Source organism: Cornus florida, unplaced genomic scaffold (assembly GCF_030987335.1).
Source record: "Cornus florida cultivar Cherokee Brave unplaced genomic scaffold, ASM3098733v1 CherokeeBrave_3.0.0_Hap2_Chr03, whole genome shotgun sequence".
NCBI classification, from domain to species: Eukaryota; Viridiplantae; Streptophyta; class Magnoliopsida; order Cornales; family Cornaceae; genus Cornus; species Cornus florida.
The window spans coordinates 27853930-27879246 of record NW_026775573.1 but is presented as its reverse complement, the minus strand read 5'-3'; the positions used below and the strand labels follow the sequence as shown (position 1 = coordinate 27879246).

The window sequence follows — 25317 nt, the reverse complement described above, 5'->3', positions numbered from 1 at the left end:
AATAAAGTAAGGTTGAGCTGATTTGGGGTTCAAAACTGTTTAACATCACAGAGATGATCTGAGCATCTTCCTTTTCCCAGGTATCAAAAGAAGCATTAGTGGCCTTGGGTTTATCTTTAGTCAGATGAGTACCAAGACCTCTACCTTTGAGAAAAATAGCAACAAATTTGGCCCACAGTAGGTAATTCTTCCCATTGAGTTTAACTGAAGTCATGGGAGAAGGAAGATTAGATGTGGAAGACAGTAAATCTGAATTAGATGCCATGGAAACCAGCAAAAACAGAGAAGAAGAGGAAAAAAAAATATATATGCAAAATTGTATTCTGGCCGGATCTGGGCAACGGGCCGGATATGGGCAAACGGACCGGATCTGGTCAAACGGGTTGGATCTGGTCAAATGGGCTGGATCTGAGTTATCCCAAGTTTAGTAAACCAGGGTTGGAATAGCTATCCCGGGTTTAGTAAACCAGGGTTGGAACAGCTTCACTCCTGCAGCTAAACACCTCCCTTCTCCTTCACAATCGGCGTCGGCGAGAACCAGAACTCTACCACCAATAAGAAATTCTAGCACCCGAGATTCGCAATGGAGAAACAAAGGCTAGTACACACCTTAGCCCTTGCAGCGGTGACGGCAACCCAACACAAGCAACGATCTAACAACCGATCGGAGATGGATCGCGATGATAAAACATCTGCAACTTACGACAGCCAAGGAAGCCCTCGGCCAACAAAAAACGAAGGCTTCAGATCTGAGAATGACGGACAAGAAGCCTAACGACAGCTTTGACACCTCCGGCGGCTCTGAACAGAACGACGGACAAACCCTTCGATCTCGATTTCGATTTGTAGACACAATCACAACTATAATCTGAAGTTCCCTTTGGTTCGTATTGCTCTAATACCATGTTCTAAATCATGGTAGAAAGAGAGAGAGAGCAAAACATATACTGTATTTTCAACATTATAACCTAATAAGCCTGTGTAGGCTTATATATAAGGGTACAAGTCTTGCATAATAACACAAGGGTCCTTTCAACTAAATATAATTACATAATGACCCAACATATATATATAAAACTTCTAACACATCCAAAGCTAAAACATTCATGGGAATCCTGCATAGCATCACCACAAATAAACTAAAACAAATAATAGATATTTAGCAATCAATGACAAGTACTCAACATGACATTAAGTAGCTAATTATTGCAAGGAGATAACAAATCTATATATGCAGATTTGCATAATCAAACTTAACACGTGTACGAATCTAAAATATTCTATAGAATATGTGACACACCAGAGACTTTCACAAATGACTAAATTGTTGCATCAGACAGGTGAGAGACACTTATGTGAACAGAATAGCTACTGACCATATGACCACTTTCCTTAGCAAACCTGAAACATAAAATCATAGAGTCTTTTCACTAATAAAGTTCTCTAATACAGCAATGACATAGTTCTCTGAAGGTAAACATTTTCCAGGACATTACCCCTAGCTGGTTTTTTTTGAAAGCCAGTAAACTGGTCTTCTCTTTTAGTTGGCAGGATTACCATGCCTAGTAAAGCTTGTTTTGCCTTTCAAAGCTGGCTAAAAGCAAATTATGACCAGTAAATTGTACCTTTTTTTGAAAAGTAAAAAATGACAAGTGAAGGGAACTGAAATGATATACAAAAGAAAGCCTTTTTGTACTTTCTAACCAGTATCTTCCCATTTTACAGAAGGACCATCACAGAGTTTATCACTTCCACCAATTTTGCATCATAACCAGTACCAGATTCTTGCACAGTTTTTGAGCTTACGACTTCGTTAGTCTCATTCCTTGCAACTGAACCGGAACTACGAGAACCAGAAGCCTTCTGTGATGCATCTTTTCTACCTTTAGATGCCGTTGATGGAACAAACTGCTGCAGTTTGTGTATGAGTTAGGGTGTTCTGCAAACAATGCATTTTTAATATATTGAAACAGAAAGATAAATCAATCAATGCTATACTGCCCTGCCCAAGAACACGAAGAAACACTAAAGAAAACCAAAGTGCTGATTCCTTATGGGGGATACTGTGAGGGTTTCCACACTTACATCAGCCGTAGGCGTAGGGATTTATTGTTTGGGTTACTTTAGTATTTATTGGGTATATTATTTTATTTTCTTTTAAGGTTTGCCTATAAAAGGCAGCATGTAACAGAGGTTAATAGTTTTTTTTTGGAACATTTTTATCGTGATTTTCAGATTTCTTTTTCCATTCTTCGTCCCTTTGTTCTTGGGTTCCCTCAATGCCTCTGTCTGTTAGCCTATTTATTCACTCTTTTTTTCTCATTCCCTTTGTCTGTCTGCTCACCTCTTCTTCTAGCCACACATCATCACCTATCTCCTCATCCCCTGTTTTCTTTCTGGTCTTATTACATTCTTCATCAGTTTAGTATTAGAGCATTTTGGTCCTACATCACATTATTAGCATTAAAAAAAAGGGACTACAAGAGGAGAAAAAGGTAAGGCAAGTCTCTGGAGGTTTATCTGATGCAACAGTGCCTATCAATTCTATATGATTTTCAGTCCAAGGAAAATTATGTGGCTAATTCCATGCATTTCAGACAATAAAATCTAAAATTTGGATTAGTAACGTAGCAACATATTGTGAGCAATTCCTACGAAAACTCTCAAAAATCAGTACATGAAACCACAGTGCTGATTCCTTCAATGAGCATGATACACTTAAATGTTCTGGTATCCATATATAAATGTTTGAAGATGTCTCCAGAGATAATTACGTAGTATCACTTAACAAAAGAATATTATCTGAGTGCTAATTAGAAATTAGTTATTTAAGTGCAAGTCTGAGGTTCATCTGATGCAACAGTGCCTGTCAATTCTATATGATTTTCAGTCCAAGGAAAAATATGTGGCTAATTCCAAGCATTTCAGACAATAAAATCTAAAATTTGGATTCGTAACGTAACAATATATTGTGAGCAATTCCTACAAAAACTCTCAAAAATCAGTACATGAAACCACAGTGCTGATTCCTTCAATGAGCATGATACACTTATATGTCCTGGTATCCATATATAAATGTTTGAAGATGTCTCCAGAGATAGTTACGTAGTATCACTTAACAAAAGAATATTATCTGGGTGCTAATTAGAAATTAGTTAATTAAAAAAATTAATAAATAAAAAATATAAAAAAAAAAACGCACACTTTCATGTCAGGGACTGATTGGTTCACACGATAAAATATACAATATTAAGGTCATCTTCATGAAATTTGGTCTCATCACACACTTATCTGCACTTTCATTAACAAAACATACATAACTATAAGCAATTCAAGGTCTCACTTTGAAAATTTATAAACCCTTCTTTGTGTGGCAACAAATATGTAATTCAAATATTTAAGTCAAATGAAAAGGGTCCACCAAAATCATAATAAATAGAGGATACTTGATACTAATAAACAAAGCTAATTATCAATAACTATCTGAAATGCAAATTATATCATACCATTCTCTTCCATCATGTAAGCAAATGCTGCGAAAATTCCTAGGCCCTGTCTCTATTAATCAATATACTATTTTACATCAAATTATATAAGGTCTATTCCTATCTCTAGAGTTAAAAGAAAATTACACTGATAAATTAGAACTGACTGCACCAGCTAATCAGTGATGCATATTTAGTTTAGTCTCCATACCTTATTTATGGGCATGCCACCTGCAGGGTAAAAAACAAAGTGTGGTAAAAGAAGCAACAAATGGATATATAAGCAGTCTCCTCTAACGCATACAGAAAAATAATTATGGTAATTATGATATACCTGTTCGCCGACTTAAAGCTTCCAGTCTCTCTGAAACTTGGCCCTGGCATTTTGTCACAAGGGAGAGTTGGAGGGATGGGTGGATGGATGAAGCATAGCTCCTAACTCCCTATTTACCATCCATATATGATTTTCAGTCCAAGGAAAAATACTTGGCTAATTCCATGCATTTCAGACTATAAAATCTAAATTTGGATTAATTTAACTTAACAAGGTATTGTGAGCAATTCCTACAAAAAACTCTCAAAAATCAGTACATGAAGGTAGCACCACAGTGCTGATTCCTTCAATGAGCATGTTACACTTATATGTTATGGTATCCGTATATAAATGTTTGAAGATGTCTCCAGAGATAATTAACACTTAACAAAAGAATATTATCTGAGTGCTAATTAGAAATTAGTTATTTAAAAAAATTAATATATAAGCGCATAATTTCATGTCAGATACTGATTGGTTCACACGATAAAATATACAATATTAAGGTCATCTTCATGAAATTCGGTCCCATCACACACTTTTTTTTTTTTTTTTGATAAGTAAGATTTTATTAAAAACGCTCAAAAAGGAGAGCGAAGCCCAAAGAAACAAAAGGAACAAAAGGGCCAAAGGGAGCCTTAGACCTTCAGAGAGGCCAAGAAAACAATAATTTCCTCCATAGATCTATAATCTCTCCCTGAAACCTAACAAAAAAGAGTAGAAATAACAGAGAACTTAAGCATAGAAACAGGCTTCTTTTTCCCGTCAAAATATCTCCTATTTCTCTCAAGCCAAATACACCACCAAATACAAAGCGGCGTAGCCCTCCAAGCATCCCTAATGCCAGCCCCAACAGAGACGCCTCTCCAAGCCTCAATCAACCCTCTAGAGGAAAAAGGCATGGCCCAATGAACCCCAAATAAACGAAGCATCAAATCCCAACAATCTCTGGCCATGCTGCAATGTAAAAGGAGGTGATCAACAGACTCCTCATTACACAAACACATGTAACAGTGATTGACCACCACCTGATTCCTCCTCCTCAGATTATCCTGGGTTAAAATCTTACCCAGAACAGAGGTCCAAGCAAAAAAGTTGACCTTGCGGGGAGCCTTGGACGGCCAAATAGACTTCCAAGGGAAGGGATCTCCATGACCAACCGAAAGGCATCTAAAAAAGGACCTAACCTCAAAACGGCCATGCGAGGTAAGAATCCAGAACCACCAATCCGATACCCCAAAAGAAATCAATTGGCTATACAAAAGCTCCAGAAAACGAGAAACATCCTCGATCTCCCAATCCTGAAAATGCCTCCTGAACTGAACATCCTAAGACAGTCTTCCATTATCAAGATGATAACAGTCAACAACCATGGCCTGTCGATGAGAAGCAATCCTATAGAGTCATGGGAATGCGAGAGCAAGAGGAAGATCCCCACACCAGAGATCCTTCCAAAAACTGATCCTCCTTCCATCTTTAATACGAAAACGAACATGCTTGCAGAACTCATCCCAACCCCTCCGAATGAAATGCCAAACTCCCACCCCCCTTGGACCACGCATCTCCAGAGAGCACCACCCACCACGACTTTCCCCAAATTTGCTAGCAATAACTTTCCTCCATAACCAATGCCTCTCGATCCCAAACCTCCAGAGCCATTTACCAAGGAAAGCCTTATTAAAAGGCAACAACCTCCGAAACCCTAAGCCTCCAAACCGAATTGGACGGCACACTTGATCCCACCGAACCAAGTGAAACTTGAACTCTTCTCCTTTCCCCCCCCAAAATAAAGTTGCACTACAATCTTTCAATTCTCTCAGCCACTAAAGAAAGAATATGAAACAGAGACAAGAAGTATGTAGGAAGGCTAGAAAGGGTGCTCTTAATCAGGGTAACCCGACCCCCCTTGGACAGGTACTGCTTTTTCCAACCCGCCAACCTCCTTTCGACTCTGTCCACAACCGGATCCCAGCTCCCCACACATCTCAAAGGGGCACCCAAACGCAATCTGAATAAGAAATGGGAAAAGAGCCAATGCAACATCCAAGGATGTGAGCAAACAACCCAATCTCTGGAACATCCCCAACAGGCACAAGAAGACTCTTACCAACATCAACCTTAAGGCCAGAAACAACTTGAAACCAAATCAGAACGCATCTCAAATACCTCAGCTGGTACGCATCCGCATCACAAAACACAATAGTGTCATCTGCAAACATCAAATGAGAAACCTCCAATTGACTAGCAACATCCCTGCCCACCCCAAAGCCTCTCAAAAAACCCAGCTCCACAGCCCTCTTCAGCAATCTGCTAAGAGCCTCCATCACAAAAAGGAACAGGAAAAGGGAAAGCGGATCCCCTTGTCTCAAACCCCTCGAGCTAAAGAAGAAACCCGTCGGCGCTCCATACATAAGGACAGAGAAACAAGCGCTAGAGATGCAAAAAAGAATCCATCTCCTCCACCGCCCACCAAATCCCATCCTCTCTAACAGGTAGAGAAGGAAACTCCAGCTTACATGATCGTATGCCTTTTTAATATCTATCTTGCAAAGAACACCCGGAACACCGTTGCTCAAACGGGAATCAACACATTCACTAGCAATAAGAACAGAATCCAAGATCTGCCGACCTCCCACAAATGCATTCTGAGAGTCAGAAATGACACCATCCATCACCTTCTTCAACCTAGAAGCCAAGACTTTCGCAATCAAATTGACACCATCCATCCCATCACACACTTATCTGCACTTTCATTAACAAAACATATTAAAGCATTTGTTTTCAATAACAATATTGGAATAGGTTCGAATTTTATCCTGGAATGTCCGTGGTCTCAATGATCCGGGCAAGCGGAAGGTGGTGAAGATGGCAGTTAGAAAATGGGGGGTGCATTTGGTGTGCCTCCAAGAAACAAAGATGGACTCTATGACGGAGAAAGTGGTTAGGAGTTTGTGGGGGAATCGATTTGTTGAGTGGGAGGCACTGGATTCTGTTGGGGCTTCTGGTGGTATTCTCATTATGTGGGATAGGCGATGGATGGCTAAGATGGAGGTTTGCAGGGGGAGATTTTCTTTGTCTTGTGCTTTTGCTTTGGAGGAGGATGGGTTCTCTTGGGGTTTTTCTGGGGTGTATGGGCCGGTTGATGATGGTGTGAGGGATGGGTTGTGGGAGGAGTTAAGTGGGGTGAAGGGGAGGTGGTCTCTTCCTTGGTGTGTGGCCGGTGATTTTAATGTGGTTAGGTCACCGACAGAGAGATCTACAGGTGGTTCGTGGACTCAAGCTATGATGCATTTTTCTGATTTTATTGATGGTCATCAGCTTATTGATCTTCCTCTTGAGGGAGCTTCTTTTACTTGGTCCAGCGCGAGGGAATCACCAACTTTTTCTCGGCTTGATAGATTTCTAATTTCCGGCGACTGGGAGGAGAAGTTCCCGGATGTTGTTCAAGCTGTGCTGGCTAGGGTTACGTCGGACCATATCCCCTTGGTTTTGGATTGTGGAGGTTTGAGATCTCATTGCACTCCTTTTAGATTTGAGAACATGTGGCTTCGAGCGGATAATTTCCAGGTTTCTTTGCTTTCTTGGTGGGAGGAGAACCCGGTGGTGGGTACATCCAGTTTCATTCTTGCAAGCAAGCTTCGACTCCTGAAGAATAAGCTCAAAAGGTGGAATAAGGAGGAGTTTGGGAATTTGGAGTGGAGGAAGAATAGGGCTTTGGCTGATATTGTCGAGATCGATAGAATGGAAGGGGACGGTGTTCTTTATGAGTCTCATCGGACTAGGAGAGCAGCTTGTCAGGCAGAATGTGTGGAAATTGCTCTATTGGAGGAAATCTCGTGGCGCCAGAAATCTCGGGCCTTATGGCTCAAAGAGGGGGATCGTAATACCAAGTTTTTTGATAGAACTGCTAATGCTCATAGGAGGGGCAACCATATTGGGCGACTGTGTGTGGATGGTATGGTCCTATCTACAAAGGAGGAGGTGCGAAATGGTATTGTCTCTTTCTACCAAAGGCTTTATTCTGAGCCTCTTCGATGGAGGCCAAGGCTTGATGACCTTCATTTTGACTCTATTTCTGCTTTGGAAAGGGATGGGCTGGAGGTTCCCTTTTCGGAGGAGGAGGTGCTGAAGGTTCTCAAGAGTTGTAATGGCAATAGGGCTCCAGGCCCCAATGGTTTTACTATGAGATTTTTACTAGAAAGTTGGGAGGTGGTTAGGCTTGAGATTATGAGCACTTTTCATGAGTTTCATTCCACGGGGAGATTTGAGAAATCACTGAACGCATCCTTTGTTGCCCTTATTCCTAAGAAGGGTGGTGCTTCTAATGTCAAGGACTTTAGACCAATTAGTCTGATTGGGTGTATCTATAAGATCATTGCGAAAGTCCTTGCGCTTAGGCTGAGGGAGGTGCTTGATGGAGTTGTTTCTGAGTCTCAGAATGCCTTTATTGGGGATAGACAGATTCTGGACTCGGCTCTCATTGCCAGTGAATGCGTGGATTCTAGACTTAGTAGTGGTGTTCCTGGTGTTCTTTGTAAGCTGGATATCGAAAAAGCCTACAATCATGTCAGTTGGAATTTCCTGTTGTATCTGTTGGAGAGGATGGGTTTTGGTGCGAAATGGAGGAAATGGATTACTACATGTGTTTCCACTGTCAGATTTTCGATTTTGGTTAATGGCTCTCCTACGGGATTCTTTGGTAGTTCTCGAGGTCTGAGGCAGGGGGACCCTCTTTCCCCATTTTTGTTTATTATTGTTATGGAGCCCCTTAGTAGGCTGATGAGAAGGGCTGTGGATTTGGGGTTTATTAGGGGTTTCAAGCTCGGCCCTAAATCGGTTCAGCAGATGGAGATTTCTCACCTTCTTTTTGCGGATGATACTATTGTTTTCTGTGAGGCAGAGATGTCCCAGTTGCAGTATTTGAGATGTGTTTTGGTTTGTTTTTAGGCTGTCTCTGGTCTGAAAGTCAATGTGGGTAAAAGTGTGCTTGTCCCTGTGGGGGAGGTGCAGGATGTGGATTCTCTGGCTACTGCTTTAGGCTGTGGGACGCAACGTTTCCCTATTTCTTATTTGGGTCTACCGCTGGGGGACTCGGCAAGGAGGGTGGGAAGTTGGGACCCGGTGATTGAGCGGGTCGAGAGAAGATTGGCTGGTTGGAAAAAGCAATATCTCTCCAAGGGTGGAAAAGTCACGTTAGTGAAGAGTGTTTTGTCAAGCCTTCCAACATACTTTCTCTCGCTTTTTAGGATTCCAGCCTCTATTGTGGGAAGACTGGAGCTGCTCCAACGGAATTTCCTTTGGGGGGGTCGTGGGGAGGAGTTTAAAGATCATCTTGTCAAATGGGATCAGGTTTGCAAGCCTCTTTAGCTTGGTGGTCTCGGAATTAAAAGACTGGCCCCTTTTAATAATGCTCTCCTAGGCAAGTGGCTTTGGAGGTTCGGCAGTAAAAGACATAGATTAAGGAGAAAGGTCATTTCTTGTCGTTTTGGGGAGGAGAGAGGGGGGTGGTCGGCTAGGCCTGTTAGGGCTGCTTATGGTGTGGGGGTGTGGGGGTCCATTGGGAAGGGGTGGGATGAATTCTCCAAACACATTAGATTCAGAGTTCGGGATGGAAGATTTATCAGGTTTTGGGAGGATTCCTGGTGTGAAGATAGGCATTTGGCTCTGTTGTTTCCAAGATTGTTTAGGATTGCTGTTGACAAACATGCTATGGTTGCTGACTGCTATCGTCTTGATAGCGGGACGTTGTCTTGGGATGTGCGATTCAGGCGACCTTTTCAGGATTGGGAGTTGGATGATGTCATTGGCTTGTTGGCCCTTTTGTACAGACAGGAATTGGATGGCACTGGTGTGGATTCCTTGTTTGGGTGCCTTCTTCTAATGGGATGTTCCAGGTCTGGTAATTCTTTGTGCGCCTCTCTGGGTTTCATGGGTTGCCCTTCCTATGGAAGACGGTGTGGCTCTCTAAGGCACCCCTTAGGGTGGCCTTTTTTGTGTGGACTGCAGCTTGGAGTAAGATTCTGACTTTGGACAATTTACAGAAGAGAAGACATATCATTGTTAACCGATGTTGTCTTTGCAAGTGTTCTGGGGAGTCCGTGGATCACCTTCTGTTGCATTGTCCTGTTGCTTATGAATGTTGGAGTCTTTTGCTTGGTTTGTTTGACATCCATTGGGTCATGCCTCAGACTTCTCGAGGATTGCTTGATATCTGGAGGGCGCCAATGGGTGGGGGCTCAGGCTAGAGACTTCTAGAGGGTGACACCTCTTTGCGTTTGGTGGAGTCTTTGGAAAGAGCGGAACAGAAGAGCTTTTGATGGGAAGGAGTCCTCTATTGGAAAGCTGAAATTTTCTATTATTTGTACCCTTTTTTGTTGGGGATGGGGGAGGGATTATTCTTCTTTAGAGGACATTGTGGACTTTTTGGATTCTTTGAGTTCATAGATTCTTTTTGTGTATATCTCGGGACGTGTTCCCCTTTTGAACGCTATCTAATACATTTTACTTATAAAAAAAAAACAATATTGGAATAGGACTTAAGCTCTAGCATGCTACTCTAAGCAACTAAGATTAACATAACGATAAGCAATTCAAGGTTTCACTTTGAAAATTCATAAACTCTTCCTTGTGTGGCAAAAAAAATGTAATTCAACTATTTAAGTAGAATGAAAAAGGTACACCAAAATCGTAAGAAATATAGGATCCGTGATGCTAATAAACATGGCTAATTATCAATGACTATCTGAAATGCAAGTTATATCATACCATACTCTTCCATCATGTAAGCAAATGCTGCAAAAATTTCTAGATCCTGTATCTATTAATTAATATACTCTAATTTACATCAAATTATATAAGGTCTATTCCCATCTCTAGAATTAAAATACACTGATAAATTAGAACTGACTGCACCAGCTAACCAGTGATGCATATTTAGTCTAGCCTCCAGACTCTATTTATGGGCATGCCACCTGCAGGGTGAGAAAAAGAGAGGTAAAAGAAGCAACAAAAGGATATTATAAGCAGTCTCCTCTAACCCATACAGAATAAAATAAAATAAATAATAAAATAAAATTATGGCAATTAAGTGGCAAGAGGATCAGATATAAACCTGGTAGTGAATTTTGGGCTCAGATTTTTAGAAAATTGTAAGGATAGGTCCGATAGGAGGGAAATCAAATGTTGTAGGTGGACTAGAAAAGGAAAATAAATAAATTTTAAGAGTGACAAGAGCGTTCCCTCTTGAAAAACTCAATCAACTAGAGAAGCAAATCATATACAGAGAAAATGAATATAGATGGAGTGAACATAGACTTCCATAACCCAATATAAATATAAAGGAATTATGGTCTCAACCACCTCATTTGAGTTCTAGTGATGCAGTGAATAATTTTTGTGATCAATTCACCTGTGCATAGCTATCATGCCATAATCTCAGATGCATACTCTATCTAACCATGCAACAATCTGGATTACTAGATTGATGAATGAAATTCTCAAAGTTAGAAGAAAAAGTAAACATTTCATCATTTCAAGGAACAATTTATGAACCGGTAAAGCTGGACCAATTACATCCACACTACACCCACTTACTCCAAATAACTACCTCAACTGTATGGATCATTGAAATGTTTTGTAAAAAACTACATGGAATGAATGAAAAAACTCCTAAAACATTCTTCAAAGGTTGACCAGGGCTGGTAGAGATTTAAAAAAAAAAAAAATGAAAGAAAAGAAAAGAAAAAGAAAAAGAAAAAAATCAATTATAACATATATTAGAAGAAAAAGAATAACATTGGGCATCTGGCCAAGCAGCCAATTCAGACCTGACCCCTCCCCAGATTCCAGTCATGGATATTGTGTTCAAATAGGTTTTCCAGACTGGTGAGACACGAAAAATTGTCGCATCTAGTCTTTATCACTATTAAGAAAACTGAGAAGCAAATGTGAGAGGATTTCTTTCTGACCTCTCAGTTTCCCTCTCCTGAATCTGTAACATGCTTCTCATCGCTACTGCTTTGTTTGTTGCTTTGCATTTCAAGTAGCTCCTGTTGTTCCTCATCATTCCCCTGTGCATTTACTTCTTTAACAGCCTTAGGCTTGTTGCTTGTAGATTGCTGGTACATAATCCCACCTGTCATGCAAATCAAAAGCCCTACCGTGCCCACAAATGTTGAATGCTTGTCCCAAACAACCAGATTAATGACAACTGTCAATAGCTTGTTCACTATGCCAAGAACAGTAAATCCTGTTGCAGAAATTGCCTTGCGGCAAGAAAACCCAAAGAAAGAGATGGCTAAACCAAATAGACATGATAACCCAACTGGCAAAATCACCTGAAATGAGTACCAATCTGACTCATCCGAAATTTCATGTTTTATCTTCTTCAACTCTCCCATAATAAGCAGCTCAAATGGAAACAGCATCAGAGCCTCAAGATTGTTGTACAACACAAGACCCCATGTATTCAGACCAATGGTCATGACCACATGTTTAATGTAGACAAAATCTATGGACATGCTTATAAGGTATGCCAAGGCCCAGCTATAAGCCATGAGAGTGAACTGATAATCTGTTATAACATAAAGCACACTACCACCCAAGACGGTGGCAAGTGAGATCCATGTCCTCATTGTCGGCCATGGCTGGTGCAAGTATAAAGTCTCTCCTTCTGCGACAAATATGGGAACCGCTGAACGAAAGACAATGAAGGTGTCAACATTAGCATGGAGAAGTAGCTCACTGTTGGTGACAAGTTGATGATGGAGAGCAATGATGCCGAAATGCAGTATCCGCCAGCTATACCATAGACTGATGCTTGTTGAACTAAGCTACTATACCATGTCACTTGGGATTCGCTAGAAGAAGAAACAACATCGGAGCCTTTATGGGCCAGCCTCGCCATCTCTGGGATTTTCCACATTATTGGGCATCTATGCAAGAACCAAGAAGTTCTTATTAGCTTTGAAAGATAGATGGGTAGCATTAAAATTTTAAATGATAAAATAATGAATGATATAACTTCCTTTGCAGGAGATCCCATGTAAAAGCATTAGAATAATTCTTACGTTCCAAGTAATCATCATACAACATAAAACATTAATTTTCTTTCCCATTCCCTCTCGGTGGATTTTGATAACAACTTAGATACTATTGCTGTTTAAAAATATGAAGCAAGTATGAGACCTAGTCTAGTTGTATTGTTAGGAATTATGTATCCCAATTGCTGAGGAAATGAAGCAAGAATAGGCAAAGTCTATATTGCTCAATAGCAAATTATAGTAGTAAAAATTTAAGACATTAAAACAGACCGTGGTAGTAAATTACAAATTTCGGATTCACAGAATATGGGCATTTTCTCTAAAGTGTTACAAGGACATAAATGATTATTAACAAAATAAATAGCATTGAATAATTCAACAGAGCTTTCTTTTTCTTTAGGAAAGAAAAGTTAATAACAAGAATGATCACAGGACACATCCAGAAACGTTGTCACAGAATCAATTGTTATCCTAATCTGAAAGAGTTAGTGGAACTTTTTCATTTTTTTTAGCAAGTAAAGCATATGGTGGATTATAATGCTACATCTTAAACCAAACAAAAAATGGCCACTTTGCTGTCTGCATATAGAAAATGTACTTGGGTTCAGTTTGATTGGCATTTTAGAACATTTATTGACTTCTTGTTGTTGTTTGATTGCTGGTTATTTTATATGATCAGTACCCCCTTACCATAAAATAAGACGATCAAATGATCTAGTAAATTATTCGACCTTGTATTCTTTCCAAGTTTGTGGTCTTTGTGAATCTTATGCTACTAAAGGAAGAAGCCAATAAACTTAAATCCAGCAATTTGACCTCTCACAACTATATAGAAGGATAGACATAAATCATAAATACATTTACTTGTTCATATCTAATTTATAAGGATAGATAATCTTAATGTAACACTTGCATTCTCATATAGAATCTCCATGGTAAAAAAGTATTTTCAACAACTTCATATATCAAAATTTGACTTATTAAAAGGGGATTTTGGCAGAAGATCAATCTTTAAACAATAATTCTGACCATCCAGTAAACTTCTAGGAACAAAAAAGTTGCTACATCAATCATTATTTTTCAAGATGAAATGGTATATTAAGCACCTATTGTCAGGAAAAATTCAACAACTTTAAAAAGTCGGGAATTACATTAATAAGCATATTGCATATTAAAGTAGTTTCATGTCGTCCATGACATTCAGTCATAACTAATAAGTATACCATCTGAAAAGGGACATTCACAAACAGTTTGGTTAAACAAAAGGCAAATTCACAAACAGGAGATCAATGCACCTAATATGGTTAAAATTTATTTCATAAGACAACCATCCACGAGCAATTAAAATTTGTCACTCAAAGGCTAGTTTGTTAAATTCAGATTCAATATTGACTTCTGAAAAGACAAAAGGCACATTCTAAATAGCAGCAAATTTATGCGCCTAATATAGAATCTCACACAGGATATAATTTTTCACATAACCATTGAAACATACCCTCCAACAAAAGCCACAAAGACGGGTTATAGGAAATAAAGTTAGCATTTCATTTAGACATAAAATCAAACCTTCATACTCTGGTAAAAGACACACAAAATCCCAATATATCAAAACCATCAATGACCCACGACGATCAAAGTAACACAATATCGAACCATCACCTTGTGGTAAACAAGTATTTTTTACTATATTATTTTCATTCTTTATCAATTAGTTAATTTTAGATTTTGAATGGCAGTGACATAATGCCAAAAATTGTGCCCAAAACTTGACATCAGATATATTCATAAATTGACAAACAATTTAAGGTAGAATCAAAGTAATGGATGACGCATGCAATTATTGTAATGTCACTAAACCACTAGACGACACAGTTCCTTCCATGTATTACAACAATAGTAACCTACTTTAAATATCTATAAATGAGAGGTATATATAAAGGTCCAACTACATAATGTCTTTGTCAAAACTATTCCTGTTAGCATTCATCAAATCAAAACTAATGCATTTACATAAATTAATAGAAAATTGGAAAAATTATAAACACATTTAATGAACTCAAAATGTCAAATGTTGCTGAGGGGCTCACTGAATCATGTGTAAGAGAATCAAATAAATAGACCAAATTTACCAAGCCCACATCAACAAACAAATAAATTCCAATGTACAGAAGTAATTTAGCAATTTATACTACTTCCATAAGTTCCATCTTCAGAACTCACATAGAAAACTCCTTGAATTTTTTCTATACTCTGAACTAATCAATTGCAATGTACCCAGAAATAGAAAGAATCATACTTGTATAGATTTTGTTCACTCCGTTTTCCTTTTGGTATACATCAGTAATGTGTGTGTATATATATATAAATATATGCATATGCATATATAACCGTTAAATTTAACATGTTCTAGGAAGGGTGTCTTTTGACTAAATTCCCATAAAAGAAAATGAAAGAGAGAGAACCTGCATGTTTATGTTTATTATCTTGTTGGCATGAGAGAGAAGATCTGTGGCTCTGTGCTTTACCTGGAAAATATCAAAAACAGCGAATTTGAAGAACGAAGAGCAAAGAAGTGAGAGAAAGATGTTGACATTCGAAGATCGAAGATGTTTAAAGGGTAATTATTATTTGCAGAGGGAAGACTTGTATTAGGAAGATACGATACGGACACCCTGATACTGTTTTAAAAAATAATAATAATAATAAAATTAATAAAAAAATACGAGAGGTTAAAAAAAAGTGGATGTATATATATATATATATACATTTTTTAATTAATTTTCAGGAATATTTTGAATCTAAATGCAATTATTAATATAGGGGCAAAGTACAAAAAAAAAAAAAAAACAAAACAAAACAAAACAAAACAAAACAAAACAAAAAAACAACAAACCCTTAACTTGTAGCATTTTTCAATAAAACCCCCCAAAAAGTGGATATATATATATAAATACATTTTTTAAATAACTTTCATGAATATTATGAATCTAAATGCAATTATTAATCTAAGGAAAAAGTACAGAAAATCTCCCTTGGGGTTAATTTTTGTATATGTTATGCTCCCTATGTAAATGAATAAGTCTATAAATTTTCTTGCAAATATTCTGAATATTTTATTTTTAAAAAATAAAATAAGATTGTTGGAGTAGATTTTTAGATTGTCCATTCCTCTCTGGTTTTAGAGGTCTGTTGCACAAATTTATATTTTTGGAATCTTTATTACATAAACCTTATGTGCATGTATTATTTACAATTTTTGAATGTACGGATTGTAATATATGAATTTTTTTTAGTTCGGACAAGTTAGAATTAAAATAAAAGGGCATTTTAGTCTACGTATCTACTCTTTTACCTCTCAAATACTCTTTAGTAAAAAAAATAGACATGGGGTTTATTAGAAAAGTCTACAAGTCAAGTGAGGTTTATGTACTTTGCCCTTAATATAATAAAAGAGATTTGTACTTTACCCTTAATATAATAAAAGAGATTGTTTCATAACAAATTAAACAAGCATTCCTAAATTCTAATTGTGGAGGGAAAAATTCTCCTCCAATAAGAATCTTTCACGTCATTAAAACAATGTATTACCTCAATAGTTTTCCACTAGCCCATGGAAGCCCAATTTGAACAAGCCCGAGTAAAGTAACTATCGGCCCAAGGTTAATGTTAAATTCTCAACTTGCAAAAAACTTATCCAGCCCGTTCTCAATTATAATCCAAGTATTATTGGGATTAATTAAATCCTCCTTGACAAAGGATCCTTCGTATAAGGAAATTCTGCATAGGAAAAAGTCCTATATAGTAAAGAAGTTCTACATGGAAATAATTGAAGAAAGAAAGAAACTTGTATGTAAAGAATTATATATGGAATGAATTGGAGGACAAGTAGAGCGAATCCTACTATAATTCCACCATCTTTTTGTATATAAATAGAGGCACAAACCTCTAATAAAGATCATCGAGTATTACAAGCTTTTATCTGAATTGTTCTTGTTTTAATTATTCTTTTTTTGACTAAGTTGTATTTATTTTTTTAACTTTTTAATTAAACGAATTATTTGTTTCTACATTTTGGCGCCGTCTGTAGGAAATGTATAGAAATATACCCCCACGAGTGATTTAAAATCTTTTATACTATTACGATCCGGGATGTCAATCGGAGGAGCCGCAGCCGCAGCCGATCAACAGATGGAACTAATGCAAAAGATGCGAGAAGAGTTCTTACAGCAGTTCGAGACCCTCCGTTAAGCAAATGAGGCCAGTACGGCTCAAATTGCATTGCTTCAGCAAAGGAACGATGCACTCCAGACAGCCATGGCGCAAATAGCACCACAACCACCACCAGGCAATATAGCAGGAGCTCCCCCCAACCACAATATTCCTCCTGTTGACGAAGCTCAAGCCAACGAGAGTCAGCAAGAGCAGAGGACGAGAACCGAGGCAGTAGCTTCAGACAACCATCTTCATCGCGCACAAGACGAACAGGCCGAATCCAGCCGCAAACTTACAGTATGGACAAATGGCGTTCAAGATGGTGTCCAGGAGGTCTTTGATGAAAAAAAGCTCCTGAGGATTCAGACACCCACCGAGATGGCCAGGGAACATAAGGCCTCTCTGGTGAAGACTCTATTCACTGATCAGATATACTATATCAACAGACTTAAAAAATTCACCATGCCGGCCTTCACTCAGTTTGATGGCACGGGAGATCCTTCCCGTCACCTCGATCACTACTCTCAAAAGATGGCTCTGGATAACCACAACGACGCATTTATGTGCAAAGTTTTCCCAACTAGTCTGACAGGAGCTGCACTAGAATGGTTCAAGAATAGGCTACACATGTCCATCCCAAATTACGAAATTCTGTGCGCCATGCTCCTAGCATAATATTGCGGTAATAAGAAGCAGAAAAAGACTATCGCTAGTCTCTTCACTATAAGACAGAAGAGAGGAGAAACGTTGTAGGATTTCCTGTCCAGATATAATATGGAGGCTTCAGAGATAGCATATTATCACCCTGAGACTGCTGTAGAAGCATTCAAGATCGGTACGATCCAAGGGACTGAGTTCCATACCTCTTTAGTCAAATACTCTCTTCCGGACATGCAGACTCTCAATGCCAGGGCACAAATTTACATTCGACTTGAGGAGAATGTAGCCCACCGAGCATAACATGCCACCCTCGTCACGGTAAAAATAAGCTTCAGGAAAAAACTTCGAGTTCAAAAAGTCAAAGAAACCAGTATCCCTTAGCACCAGTTGCCCAAATACCTAAGAAAAGGTAGAAGATCGAGAAGAAGATAAATGTGATAACCTGGATTTTTAGGATTTTAATTTAATTATTTTATGATTTTTAGTTGTCAAAATTGAGTATTTAATTTTAAATTGGAGACTTGCAGTTTATTTTATTATATTATTATTATTTTTATGTTACATATTATATATATACATAAGCATTTGTTACATGGTGGCAGGAAGGGACCGAAATGTGATAAGAAAAGAAAAGAAATTGTAATGGTTTTGGTGCGGGTCCCATGGGTTTTTAATTGGCTTTTGTTTTTGTTTCATATATATATATATATATATATATATATATATATATATTGGTATGATGGAGCAGGTGGTCTAGCCGAGTTTAGTTAGAAGAGAGAGAAAGGGAAATAGTGATGGGTTATTGCGGGTCCCACTTGATATTATTTTATGGGGTTATATTGGTGTTGTCACATTTGTATATTATATATTTATATACATATATATAATGTATCTGATGAAAGAAAGAAAAGGAGCAGGTGGCGGCAAAATTGGAAAAGTGAAAAAGAAAAGGGAAGAAAGAAAAGTAAGTAGGGCAGGCCCACTAAAGACTTTTTGGGCCATATTTTTGTGGCTTTCAATTTCTTTCACATGGGAGTGAGATATTGTATTGGAAAGTAATGATGAAGATAGAAATGAGTGTTTTGGCAGACCAACTTTTTGACTTGGGCTTGATTTCTACACGTTGGTTTTGTTTGTTTGGTGAGCTGAAAGTGGGATGGTGTCGGTGCAATTGGTCTATATATTTGTGATACCCCCAGATTTCTGAATGCGGGTTGACCAGGCCCACGCTCGAACGCCCGATGATATAAAAAACAAATGGCAATAATCGAATACAGAATATAAATATGATTAACAAGAATAAATAAAACGCTGAAAAGAAACTAAAACGATAAACCAATAAATTTCATCGATAAACAAATTATTCTGATATAAGTAATCCTCCAAACAATAATACAACTCTGGAATCCATACTATATGGACCCCCAGAAAAATCCCAATTGAACAAACTGATCTAAAAAGGAAAACCAAAACTAAAACATAGCTAATAGTCCTACTTAGTCAGTAGAGAGAGTGACTGTCTCTGCTCAGCACGAACAAGCTCTAAGACTAGCATCGTCCGATACCTGAAAAATAATAGTGGGTTAGGCCCACGAACAGGTTCTATTCTACTACAATCCAAACAGAGACTCGATACGCAGATACATCCTAGAAAATCCCAACAAGAGCTATATAGTCCATAACTATACATATAAATATCTACACTAAAGGACTCTTACTAGATGTAATACCCCGATATTTTAAAAGGATTTATTAATTAAATTAATTTATATTATATTATTATTTTTATTATTTTTAAATGATTTGTTTTATTTAATTAGGTGCTTGATAGTTGTGATTTGTTTTATTTAATTAAGTGCGTAGGTAAATTGTATTGTTTTAATTAAATTATATTTTGTAATTTTATTTGTTAAATTTATATGGTGTTTGATTTGTGGAATGCTAGTTAGTGAATTGTTTATTTGATTTGCGTGATTTTATGTTGGTGTAACTTTATTGTTAATTATTGGTAGCTATTAAATTTAATTTCATTATTTTAGGTATTTAAATTATTTGGATTGGGATTAAAGGAAGTTGGACCAACGGATGTGGTATTGGGCTTGGAGGAAGCCTTGTTGGGTTAATTAGTAAAGGCCCATGGGTGTGAGGATATTTAATAATTATCTTTGTATAATTATACCTATATAATTACATGTGTATAAATTTAATTCATTATTAAATCATGTGAAGGGGTATATATGTCAATATAAATATATATTGATATATATAGGTATATATAATTTATTTAACTAATGGCTATATATGGACGGTAATATATATATTTATATTAAAATATATGTATGTATATATATTATTTAAAATATAAATATTATTTATTTTATATGTTAATCATAATGGGAAAATGATTTGGTTTTGATGTGTATAAATAGACACATTAGACTTTAAGGTTAGGAGTTTTTCTCACGTTAGAAAAATAAGGGAGTCAGAGAGAGAAGGAAAAAAAAGGGTTAACAAAGAGGAAGCTGGATCAGAGAAAGAGGAGGCCGGATTTAGAAGAGACAGACGAGTTCTTCTCTACTTCTCCTATTAAAATTCATAAACCTATCACCTTGAGTATCAAAATTATATTTTTATTTTGTTAATTAAAAATAAATTATTAATCGGATTAGAAGAGCATGTTTATTCTTTACAAAATTTTAGATTTAAACATGTGAATATATGTATGTAATGTTCTGATAATTTAAAATCTTGTATGCGAGGTTAGTTTAATTAAACTTTATTTTGAGAAATTTTTATAGATTGTTTTAGCCTTGTGTAGCATGATGAATTGAATTAAATAGATCTTAATTTAATTATATATGTTCAGTTAGGCTCAAAATAATTAAATTAAGCTTGGGGGATTTTTCTAGAATTTTCTGGGATTTTATGGAAATTTTCTGGAATTATTTTATGATTTTAGAAGTTATTTTATATATTCTGTATATATATATTTATATATGTATTGTTTATATATATATAAATATATATGTACTGGGGGTGTGTGTAATCGGCGCATCATTTAAGGGGTGGTGATTCGGTGCGGCGATGTACACAGAGCTATGGTGCGCCTCAAATCAGGACAATTAGATGGTCCTGATGAAATAGGAATGTTCCAGTGTGTGTGTATACATAGGAGAATGGTGCACTCACTTATTTGGGTTGTTGGTAGTGATGATGATGGTGGATGATGATCTGGTGTGGCGCGATCTATGGGGAGTTGGTGTGCCTTTAAGATTTGGCCATTGGATGTACATTAAATGCTGGGAGATGACACGGTGTGGGCGAGCTCACTAAGAAACGGAGGGACAGCCAATGGGAAGCTGCCAACACGCGCCGAGAGTGGCTCAGGCGCGCCTGCCGGTAAGGGGAAGCGCGTGGAGGCGCGTGTGAGTAGTCTAGGAGTATGTGGCGGCGCGTGGAGGCGCGTGGGGATGCGTGTGATGTCCTGGAAAGTTGCTTGGGAGTCCGGTGAATTTTCAGTATTTATCTTAAGCTTATTAGGGTTAAAATTAATCATTTAAGGGTGTGTTCTTGGTATTCTGAGAGCCTCAGAGTGTTACTAAGATACTTAGTAACAAGTAATTTGTACAAATACAATTAATTAAATATTTTTGCCATGAAAGGAGGTGTACACATGTATATATATGTAGATATGATTTTAAATAGTCAACGATTAATATGGAATGTATTATACACATATATATACTATAAAATATATGTGTATATATATATCATTTAGGATTATTAAAAATTATAAATCTTATTTGGTATGACTTGATTTGTGGATGGTATGGTTGATTTAAAATCGTAATAGATACTCGGTTAGTAAATTAAGGACATGCTTATAATATGTATGTGAAGTCTATGTATAATTAAACTTAGAGTTAAGTTTAAAGTTAGTACATGGTTGATTTGTAGGCATGGATGAGTTGCCAAAGGTTTTGATATACTGCCTTATTGGTTATGAATAAATTTTATATATGGGAAGCATGGTTGAATTGCTAGTCAATTGTATAAGTAAATATACTTAAGGAAGCATGGTTGAATTGTTAGTATATAAATAAATATATTTATAAATGGTATGATTGATTTGCCAGTGCACATTTAAATTGCTATATGTTTAGATGATTAAAATGCCATCTAAGGTTATGGTATGTATAGGTTGGATAATGACTAGAATAATCTAGTGTATACAGGTTAGTGTATTATTTTATATATGTCAATAAAATAATAGTGGTGGAGACATGGATGATTTGTCAAAGCTTAAATTTTGGATATGTAATTTAAATGATCAAAAGTATTATTGGGTTTTGGATTTATTGGATTTTTCCCTAAATTGTAAGTTATTATTTAAATGACTAAATTACTGTTTAGGATGGAGTTAAGGTGAGTGGAGTTTACTTTATGAGAAAATTATAAAAGGGGGGGCTTGGTCTAGGTATGACTGATAATTAATTATTGGTGAGTGGTTTTAACAATTTAAATGCCCTATTAACAGATATGATTCTTGTACTATATATATAAGTATTTATATATATTTGTAGCATCGTACATTAAAGTTAAAGCTTAATTAGGGATGGTTTTGGTAAAGATGATTTTATTTATTGGTTTTCAGAGGCTTGGTAGAGAGAACTTGCTCGTAGGGTTTAACCCCCGATTTATTTTTCAGGTTGTTAGAAAGTCAAGTCTCAAGGTTGAGGATTCGCAGCTGGAGGACTTATCCATTCCTTCTATTTATTTAAAAGTAGGATATTAGTTTTGTTTCAGTTGATATTAGTATTTATTTGGTTGAAATTCTAAATAGTAACTTTTGGTTAAGGGGTCCTTGAGTTACGGGATTCCCGAGTTGTAACCATTTGGAAGTTATTAATGGATTTACTATTAATTGGATTTCTTCAGCGTTTTATTTTATTCTTTATTTCATTTTGTAATCCGTGCTTGTTTAAATACTTTAATTGTTTTGATATTCCCTAATTTTGTGCGCGGACTTGATCAACCCGTGTTCCGAAATTAGGGGGTATCACACTAGACTACAAAAGGGGTCTCAACCTGAATAGAAGGCAACATGCAAAACGCACCTGAAGTGGGCAAGAGTACCTAGACCTAACAGGGTACACCTCAAACCGTCATAACCAGCTATGCATCCCATTGCATATACGCTCCCTAATCATCGACTCTGAGACTCGAGCTCATATTGTAGTACCATAATCATATATTTAAATTCCATCCAAAACCAGAGTATGTCAGTTCATTGATCTGACAAAAAATACAAGTAACAAATAATCCAGTTAGTCATTCAACTTATTCAGTTGATCTGACTTAAATATAAGTAGCAAGTAATCTAATAAGTCATTCAACTTATGCAGCTCATCTAACTTAAATCTAAGTAGGATTTAATTTTATAATCCATTCCCTTATTCCAGAATAGGTAGGATTTAGTATTTTGAACTAATCCGTCACTAGGATGCCACCGTCCCATACCCGTGCATACAATCCACAAAATCTATATAATTGACAATACAATTAAGAAATGTAAACATTAAACATAATCAAAATACATAAATTGACATGTTTATTTTATACCACTTCACAGAAACCAATAATTGATAATACTGACAATATATGTACATATTAATTAATCCATAATAAGCATAGTAGAATTCTGTAACTTAACATGCTTATTTTATATCCCAGATATATGATAAAACTATATCATACATAACTAAATTACTAAAACACAGGCAGCAAATTGAATCATCTACATCCAACACAATATGCAATTTAACTAAGAAATTCATATTGTTCAAGATACTATTTCCAGGTTATTTATTATGCGTTATCATGTCCTCTGAAGTTTTAATATAACCCTAGACATCACTTAAATCCCCCACTACAGTCCTAATTACACTTGGAACACCAAAAGTCCAACAACAGTAGCCAAACTCGCCGAAAATATCAAAAAAATAAAAATTCAGCAAGGGAGCCGGCTCCATTAAAATGTAGAGCGAGTTCCATTGCAAATGAGCCGCCTCCTAAAGGTGTGAAGTCGGCTCCACTCCAATGGAGCCGCCTCCATTGAAGGGTAGAGTCGCTTCCACTCTTCCCAGCCTCCGTTTTCTCCGACGCCGGTTATTTTCTGACTTTCTGATTGCCCTTTTTAAGGTTTCTAACCCTCTGTTCTAAGTCCCAGACAGTCCCAATTAATTATATAAAACAATTAGGCATCATTAACATGAATCAAAACTAGCTTATGCAAGAAAAATCAAGATTTAAACAAAAAAAATAGTTTTAATTCAATTCAATTTTAAATATCCGTTTAACTCCTGGAGACTACCTAGGCATGCATAGAACACAAGTTTAAGGGAAAGAGTTAGAGATGAACTTGCCTTTGAGATTTCGGATTAAAATCTCCACATCGTCTTCCTAGATTTTCTGGCGACACTAGTTGCCGTCAAAGTTCTTTACTATACTGTTCTAGCCTACACATAACCTCCCCTTCTTCCTTCTTGGTCTGGTCTTGGACTTTGGCCAAAACCCTAGATCTGGTCTCTCTCTGTTTATCTCTCTCTCTCTCTTTGCCTCTCTAACAGATACGTGAATAGGGTTTTTTAAACCCTAAGGCAGACATAATACAAATATATATATAGGCTTATAAAAACCTAATTTGATTAAGAAAAGGAAAAGAAAATGAAATAAAATAAATATCTCTAAATCTGCTAGCCCTTACGTGATAATCCTATATATATATTAAACCATAAAACCACATAATATATAAACTGCATATTACTCTTTTAACCATTAATTAAAAATAATAATTAAACTAACCTTTTATACATATATACCCAAATATATATGTATAACTAACCATGGATAACATTGTACCCATTTAATCTTTATCCAAGTAGTCTATGAAATACAAACAGTTGGTCCATAACTACTTTAAGCCCAACTCCTTTAAACTAAAAACAAAATAAACATTTAATCATTTACAACTAACAAATAATTTACAAGCAATTTTCACAATTAACAAACAATTAAAACACACAATTAAATCACATATTTCAATTAAACAATTAATCAAATAAACACAAATAAACTCACAGTCACATAAGCACATAACCACATAATCAATTAAAGATGCACATGAAATAAAAATTAAATTCCAATTATATCCTTTTAAAAATTAGGGGTATTACATTATTCCCCCTTAACAAAAGAAATTCAATCCTCGGAATTCACGAAACTCTGAATTCTATTATTTTAAATTCATTTCCATTCCGTTATAGACTCTGCCTTTGTGTATGGGCTCCATTGAATTCCTAATCCTTATAGAAAATTTATGGTTCCTATATTTAAGAAACATAAAAATATACGACACGTAGGTTGTATTTCACAACAGCACATCCTTACCTAATATCTATACCAGGGTACAAATCCACATTTTTCCAAGTGCCATAGAATAAACGCACAAAATTCCTATGCATCCAGCGCTAACAAGTTGATAACGCTAATCTATGTTTCTGCCTCAATTGATAAATACAATCCGTGAAAAGTAAATTTAATTGTG

General features: G+C 36.6%; 2 pseudogenes; one reads left to right on the top strand and one right to left on the bottom strand.

Moving 5' to 3' along the window:
* Positions 1-25317, top strand: part of LOC132301345 (pentatricopeptide repeat-containing protein At2g22410, mitochondrial-like) — an 88609-nt pseudogene that overhangs the window by 16370 nt on the left and 46922 nt on the right.
* LOC132300075 (GDP-mannose transporter GONST3-like) lies at positions 10425-12731 on the bottom strand (annotated as a pseudogene).